The 8,655-nt window shown below is 46.0% G+C and overlaps 1 pseudogene; it reads left to right on the top strand.

Moving 5' to 3' along the window:
* The first annotated feature begins 4,429 nt into the window (after nucleotides 1-4,429).
* The window catches only part of LOC115163197 (protein kinase C epsilon type-like), a 27,325-nt pseudogene continuing 23,099 nt past the window's right edge, over nucleotides 4,430-8,655 (top strand).

Here is an 8,655-nt window from a genome sequence, read left to right as displayed (position 1 = left end):
AAACAGGCAGGATATAACCCCACCCACTTTGCCAAAGCACAGCCCCCACACCACTAGAGGGATATCTACAACCACCAACTTACCGTCCGAAGACAAGGCCGAGTATAGCCCACAAAGATCTCCGCCACGGCACAACCCAAGGGGGGGGGCGCCAACCCAGACAGGAAGACCACGTCAGTGGCTCAACCTACTCAAGTGACGCACCCCTCCCATGGACGGCAAGGAAGAACACCAGTAAGTCAGTGACTCAGCCCCTGTAAAAGGGTTAGAGGCAGAAAATCCCAGTGGGAAGAGGGGAACCGACAAGGCAGAGACAGCAAGGGCGGTTCGTTGCTCCAGCCTTTCCGTTCACCTTCACACTCCTGGGCCAGACTATACTTAATCATAGGACCTACTGAAGAGATAAGTCTTCAGTAAAGACTTAAAGGTTGAGACTGAGTCTGCGTCTCTCACATGGGTAGGCAGACCATTCCATAAAAATGGAGCTCTATAGGAGAAAGCCCTACCTCCAGCCGTTTGCTTAGAAATTCTAGGGACAATTAGGAGGCCTGTGTCTTGTGACCGTAGCGTACGTGTAGGTATGTACGGCAGGACCAAATCGGAAAGATAGGTAGGAGCAAGCCCATGTAATGCTTTGTAGGTTAGCAGTAAAACCTTGAAATCAGCCCTTGCCTTAACAGGAAGCCAGTGTAGGGAGGCTAGCACTGGAGTAATATGATCAAATTTTTTGGTTCTAGTCAGGATTCTAGCAGCCGTATTTAGCACTAACTGAAGTTTGTTTAGTGCTTTATCCGGGTAGCTGGAAAGTAGAGCATTGCAGTAGTCGAGCCTAGAAGTAACAAAAGCATGGATTAATTTTTCTGCGTCATTTTTGGACAGAAAGTTTCTGATTTTTGCAATGTTACGTAGATGGAAAAAAGCTGTCCTTGAAGCAGTCTTGATATGTTCTTCAAAAGAGAGATCAGGGTCCAGAGTAACGCCGAGGTCCTTCACAGTTTTATTTGAGACGACTGTACAACCATCCAGATTAATTGTCAGATTCAACAGAAGATCTCTTTGTTTCTTGGGACCTAGGACAAGCATCTCTGTTTTGTCCGAGTTTAAAAGTAGAAAATTTGCAGCCATCCACTTCCTTATGTCTGAAACACAGGCTTCTAGCGAGGGCAATTTTGGGGCTTCACCATGTTTCATTGAAATGTACAGCTGTGTGTCGTCTGCATAGCAGTGAAATTTAACATTATGTTTTCGAATGACATCCCCAAGAGGTAAAATATATAGTGAAAACAATAGTGGTCCTAGAACGGAACCTTGAGGAACACCGAAATTTACAATTGATTTGTCAGAGGACGAACCATTCACAGAGACAAACTGATATCTTTCCGACAGATAAGATCTAAACCAGGCCAGAACTTGTCCATGTAGACCAATTTGGGTTTCCAATCTCTCCAAAAGAATGTGGTGATCGATGGTATCAAAAGCAGCACTAAGATCTAGGAGCATGAGGACAGATGCAGAGCCTCGGTCTGACGTCATTAAAAGGTCATTTACCACCTTCACAAGTGCAGTCTCAGTGCTATGATGGGGTCTAAAACCAGACTACATACATATACATATACATATAAAATACATGTAACAGAATTACTGCCTGTTGTCGCACAAGCTACCTGCACTGTAAATACGCAACAGTTTACTAACCTCTGCTTCCAGTAATGCCCTGTAAATACGCAACAGTTTACTAACCTCTGCTTCCAGTAATGCCCTGTAAATACGCAACAGTTTACGAAGCTCTGCTTCCAGTAATGCCCTGTAAATACACAACAGTTTACTAACCTCTACTTCCAGTAATGCCCTGTAAATACGCAACAGTTTACTAACCTCTGTTTCCAGTAATGCCCTGTAAATACGCAACAGTTTACTAACCACGGTGCTTCCAGTAATGCCCTGTAAATACGCAACAGTTTACTAACCTCTGCTTCCAGTAATGCCCTGTAAATACGCAACAGTTTACTAACCTCTGCTTCCAGTAATGCCCTGTAAATACGCAACAGTTTACTAACCTCTGCTTCCAGTAATGCCCTGTAAATACCCAACAGTTTACTAACCTCTGCTTCCAGTAATGCCCTGTAAATACGCAACAGTTTACTAACCTCTGCTTCCAGTAATGCCCTGTAAATACGCAACAGTTTACTAACCTCTGCTTCCAGTAATGCCCTGTAAATACGCAACAGTTTACTAACCTCTGCTTCCAGTAATACCCTGTAAATACACAACAGTTTACTAACCTCTGCTTCCAGTAATGCCCTGTAAATACCCAACAGTTTACTAACCTCTGCTTCCAGGAATGCCCTGTAAATACGCAACAGTTTACTAACCTCTGCTTCCAGTAATGCCCTGTAAATACGCAACAGTTTACTAACCTCTGCTTCCAGTAATGCCCTGTAAATACGCAACAGTTTACTAACCTCTGCTTCCAGTAATGCCCTGTAAATACGCAACAGTTTACTAACCTCTGTTTCCAGTAATGCCCTGTAAATACGCGACAATTTACTAACCTCTGCTTCCAGTAATGCCCTGTAAATACGCGACAGTTTACTAACCTCTGCTTCCAGTAATGCCCTGTAAATACGCGACAGTTTACTAACCTCTGCTTGCAGTAATGCCCTGTAAATACGCAACAGTTTACTAACCTCTGCTTCCAGTAATGCCCTGTAAATACGCAACAGTTTACTAACCTCTGCTTCCAGTAATGCCCTGTAAATACACAACAGTTTACTAACCTCTGCTTCCAGTAATGCCCTGTAAATACCCAACAGTTTACTAACCTCTGCTTCCAGTAATGCCCTGTAAATACGCAACAGTTTACTAACCTCTGCTTCCAGTAATGCCCTGTAAATACGCAACAGTTTACTAACCTCTGCTTCCAATAATGCCCTGTAAATACGCAACAGTTTACTAACCTCTGCTTCCAGTAATGCCCTGTAAATACGCAACAGTTTACTAACCACGGTGCTTCCAGTAATGCCCTGTAAATACGCAACAGTTTACTAACCTCTGCTTCCAGTAATGCCCTGTAAATACGCAACAGTTTACTAACCACGGTGCTTCCAGTAATGCCCTGTAAATACGCAACAGTTTACTAACCTCTGCTTCCAGTAATGCCCTGTAAATACGCAACAGTTTACTAACCTCTGCTTCCAGTAATGCCCTGTAAATACGCAACAGTTTACTAACCTCAGCTTCCAGTAATGCCCTGTAAATATGCAACAGTTTACTAACCTCTGCTTCCAGTAATGCCCTGTAAATACGCAACAGTTTACTAACCTCTGTTTCCAGTAATGCCCTGTAAATACGCAACAGTTTACTAACCTCAGCTTCCAGTAATGCCCTGTAAATACGCAACAGTTTACTAACCTCTGCTTCCAGTAATGCCCTGTAAATACGCAACAGTTTACTAACCTCTGCTTCCAGTAATGCCCTGTAAATACGCAACAGTTTACTAACCTCTGCTTCCAGTAATGCACTGAACATGCTACTGTAGTCAGTTGCTCAAGTAATATGCTGTAAATTTGTGTTACAGTAAAGGTCCTGTACATTTACAGTAACATACTGGCTACTGTGCCGCCAGTAATTTACTGTAAAAATGACAGGTAATGTTTTATAGTGCAGATCTCAGCTCAGGTGCACTGCTTTTCATGGTTTCATTTCACAATCATAGTGTTTTGAGTCTATTTTTTGTTCAGTGTAGGCTACATTCTAGAGGAGGTAGCTAACTGCTTTCAAAAACCTAGGCTCACATAGAAAACATGAAAATGGGCAAGAATGGAGTTACACGGTTTCATCGGACAGTGTGTGTGTGTGTGTGTGTGCATCACAGTGACAGAAGGGATCACTGACAGCATGGAGATAGATAGAATTCATGTATGATGTTATAGCAGGGACACAGTCAAGCTTTCATCAACACACCCCTCTTGTGTCCTTTGGTAAACCACTGGATTTGAACCTAGGTTGTCTGCGCAGTCAGTGTGCCACAAGACTGTTAGCACGCTGAGCTAAAGCCAAACCATTAGGCTATTCATCAGTGTAGTTCACTGAACCATCTCTTCTACACGTGTGTGTGTGTGTATCCGTATTATTTCGTTATGCAGAGACTGTCTGATTGACCATATTAGGTGTGTTGTCTAGCACGCACACACACACATACACACAATACCTATCCGGCGCAGGAGGCAAGCGGCGCAGCGTTTTGCGCATTCCCTGAAGCTTGCGCTCACACAGTGAAATGGGTGAGAGCGACAGAGAGAGAGGAAAACGAGAGAGCGATTTAGGGGATCGATAGCCTGCCACTGGTTAGCTCTGTTAGCCGTGGGACCCACCGGACAAGCAGACTGACATCCCGGGTAAAAAGGAGAACCAGCGCTCAGAAGCTGTTTAGGCTACTGAGCGCGAGCTGCTGATGTCTAGGTCTTCCCCGCCTTAGACCGGGTCAGAAGCTGTTCTACCGGGGACAGTCTACGATCAGATGATCAGGACCGGAGCCGTTCTCTGTGATTCCTCATCGGTGTTTACTCCTCTCCTCCCGCCACCGAGACCTCTTCCTTATTCTTTCCAATGACAATAACCCTCCTTATATCTACCATCTGCACAGGACGGACTGGAAACAAACACAGAAGGCACCGACTGTCGTCTGTCAGTAACCGATCTGGTTTTGCGCGATCAGGTTCGGTACCGGACTGTGTCCTATAGACTATTAGGGACGAGGGGTATTTTTAACATTACCGTGTGTGTGTGTGTGTGTGTGTGTGTGTGTATCTGTGACCATGTGTACATTTCAGAGTCTGAGTGGTTGAATGGATTCTTGGTATGTAGGATCACCCATCTAATATGGTGATTAGCTAGAACTAACAGACTTACAGACAGACTTAAAGACAGACAGACAGACAGACAGACAGACAGACAGACAGACAGACAGACATCTGCACACACACGCCACCATGCCAGTGTTCCTGAAGGTGCGTGTGTGTGAGGCGGGGGATTTGAAGCCCACCCCCTGGGCACTCCGCCATGCGGGGGGGAAGAACTCTTCCTCATTCCTCATGGATCCCTACCTCACCCTCAACCTGGACCAGACGCACCTGGGACAGACCTGCACCAAGAACAGGACCAACTCCCCGGCATGGAACCATGTACGGCACCAGATCCACTCCTCCAGGGCTGGGCAGCTTTGGTGGCACACTTTTGCTCCAGATCAACAGTAACACACCTGAACTATGCTCTTCAGTTTAGGGCCAGCCTAAAGGTTACAGAGGTGGGCTAATCATGCTCTTCAGTTTAGGGCCAGCCTAAAGGTTACAGAGGTGGGCTAATCATGCTCTTCAGTTTAGGGCCAGCCTAAAGGTTACAGAGGTGGACTAATCATGCTCTTCAGTTTAGGGCTAGCCTAAAGGTTACAGAGGTGGACTAATCATGCTCTTCAGTTTAGGGCCAGCCTAAAGGTTACAGAGGTGGACTAATCATGCTCTTCAGTTTAGGGCTAGCCTAAAGGTTACAGAGGTGGACTAATCATGCTCTTCAGTTTAGGGCCAGCCTAAAGGTTACAGAGATGGGCTAATCATGCTCTTCAGTTTAGGGCCAGCCTAAAGGTTACAGAGGTGGACTAATCATGCTCTTCAGTTTAGGGCCAGCCTAAAGGTTAAAGAGGTGGGCTAATCATGCTCTTCAGTTTAGGGCCAGCCTAAAGGTTACAGAGGTGGACTAATCATGCTCTTCAGTTTAGGGCCAGCCTAAAGGTTACAGAGATGGGCTAATCATGCTCTTCAGTTTAGGGCCAGCCTAAAGGTTACAGAGGTGGACTAATCATGCTCTTCAGTTTAGGGCCAGCCTAAAGGTTACAGAGGTGGGCTAATCATGCTCTTCAGTTTAGGGCCAGCCTAAAGGTTACAGAGGTGGACTAATCATGCTCTTCAGTTTAGGGCCAGCCTAAAGGTTAAAGAGGTGGACTAATCATGCTCTTCAGTTTAGGGCCAGCCTAAAGGTTACAGAGATGGGCTAATCATGCTCTTCAGTTTAGGTCCAGCCTAAAGGTTAAAGAGGTGGACTAGTCATGCTCTTCAGTTTAGGGCCAGCCTAAAGGTTACAGAGGTGGGCTAGTCATGCTCTTCAGTTTAGGGCCAGCCTAAAGGTTACAGAGGTGGGCTAGTCATGCTCTTCAGTTTAGGGCCAGCCTAAAGGTTAAAGAGGTGGGCTAATCATGCTCTTCAGTTTAGGGCCAGCCTAAAGGTTACAGAGGTGGACTAATCATGCTCTTCCGTTTAGGGCTAGCCTAAAGGTTACAGAGGTGGACTAATCATGCTCTTCAGTTTAGGGCCAGCCTAAAGGGTACAGAGGTGGGCTACTCATGCTCTTCAGTTTAGGGCCAGCCTAAAGGTTACAGAGGTGGGCTAATCATGCTCTTCAGTTTAGGGCCAGCCTAAAGGTTACAGAGGTGGACTAATCATGCTCTTCAGTTTAGGGCCAGCCTAAAGGTTAAAGAGGTGGACTAATCATGCTCTTCCGTTTAGGGCCAGCCTAAATGTTAAAGAGGTGGACTAATCATGCTCTTCAGTTTAGGGCCAGCCTAAAGGTTACAGAGATGGGCTAATCATGCTCTTCAGTTTAGGTCCAGCCTAAAGGTTAAAGAGGTGGACTAGTCATGCTATTCAGTTTAGGGCCAGCCTAAAGGTTACAGAGGTGGGCTAGTCATGCTCTTCAGTTTAGGGCCAGCCTAAAGGTTACAGAGGTGGGCTAGTCATGCTCTTCAGTTTAGGGCCAGCCTAAAGGTTAAAGAGGTGGGCTAATCATGCTCTTCAGTTTAGGGCCAGCCTAAAGGTTACAAAGGTGGACTAATCATGCTCTTCAGTTTAGGGCCAGCCTAAAGGTTACAGAGGTGGACTAATCATGCTCTTCAGTTTAGGGCCAGCCTAAAGGGTACAGAGATGGGCTAATCATGCTCTTCAGTTTAGGGCCAGCCTAAAGGTTACAGAGGTGGACTAATAATGCTCTTCCGTTTAGGGCTAGCCTAAAGGTTACAGAGGTGGACTAATCATGCTCTTCAGTTTAGGGCCAGCCTAAAGGGTACAGAGGTGGGCTACTCATGCTCTTCAGTTTAGGGCCAGCCTAAAGGTTACAGAGGTGGGCTAATCATGCTCTTCAGTTTAGGGCCAGCCTAAAGGTTACAGAGGTGGACTAATCATGCTCTTCAGTTTAGGGCCAGCCTAAAGGTTAAAGAGGTGGACTAATCATGCTCTTCCGTTTAGGGCCAGCCTAAATGTTAAAGAGGTGGACTAATCATGCTCTTCAGTTTAGGGCCAGCCTAAAGGTTACAGAGATGGGCTAATCATGCTCTTCAGTTTAGGTCCAGCCTAAAGGTTAAAGAGGTGGACTAGTCATGCTATTCAGTTTAGGGCCAGCCTAAAGGTTACAGAGGTGGGCTAGTCATGCTCTTCAGTTTAGGGCCAGCCTAAAGGTTACAGAGGTGGGCTAGTCATGCTCTTCAGTTTAGGGCCAGCCTAAAGGTTAAAGAGGTGGGCTAATCATGCTCTTCAGTTTAGGGCCAGCCTAAAGGTTACAAAGAGGTGGACTAATCATGCTCTTCAGTTTAGGGCCAGCCTAAAGGTTACAGAGGTGGACTAATCATGCTCTTCAGTTTAGGGCCAGCCTAAAGGGTACAGAGATGGGCTAATCATGCTCTTCAGTTTAGGGCCAGCCTAAAGGTTACAGAGGTGGACTAATCATGCTCTTCAGTTTAGGGCCAGCCTAAAGGGTACAGAGGTGGGCTACTCATGCTCTTCAGTTTAGGGCCAGCCTAAAGGTTAAAGAGGTGGACTAATCATGCTCTTCAGTTTAGGGCCAGCCTAAAGGTTACAGAGGTGGGCTAATCATGCTCTTCAGTTTAGGGCCAGCCTAAAGGGTACAGAGGTGGGCTACTCATGCTCTTCAGTTTAGGGCCAGCCTAAAGGTTAAAGAGGTGGACTAGTCATGCTCTTCAGTTTAGGGCCAGCCTAAAGGTTACAGAGGTGGGCTAATCATGCTCTTCAGTTTAGGGCCAGCCTAAAGGTTACAGAGGTGGACTAATCATGCTCTTCAGTTTAGGGCCAGCCTAAAGGTTAAAGAGGTGGACTAATCATGCTCTTCCGTTTAGGGCCAGCCTAAATGTTAAAGAGGTGGACTAATCATGCTCTTCAGTTTAGGGCCAGCCTAAAGGTTACAGAGATGGGCTAATCATGCTCTTCAGTTTAGGTCCAGCCTAAAGGTTAAAGAGGTGGACTAGTCATGCTCTTCAGTTTAGGGCCAGCCTAAAGGTTACAGAGGTGGGCTAGTCATGCTCTTCAGTTTAGGGCCAGCCTAAAGGTTACAGAGGTGGGCTAGTCATGCTCTTCAGTTTAGGGCCAGCCTAAAGGTTAAAGAGGTGGGCTAATCATGCTCTTCAGTTTAGGGCTAGCCTAAAGGTTACAGAGGTGGACTAATCATGCTCTTCAGTTTAGGGCCAGCCTAAAGGTTACAGAGGTGGACTAATCATGCTCTTCAGTTTAGGGCCAGCCTAAAGGTTACAGAGATGGGCTAATCATGCTCTTCAGTTTAGGGCCAGCCTAAAGGTTACAGAGGTGGACTAATCATGCT

This window comes from Salmo trutta, chromosome 2 (assembly GCF_901001165.1).
Source record: "Salmo trutta chromosome 2, fSalTru1.1, whole genome shotgun sequence".
NCBI classification, from domain to species: Eukaryota; Metazoa; Chordata; class Actinopteri; order Salmoniformes; family Salmonidae; genus Salmo; species Salmo trutta.
Note: the sequence above shows the minus strand (reverse complement) of the source record. Positions and strands in the feature narration are given on the sequence as shown.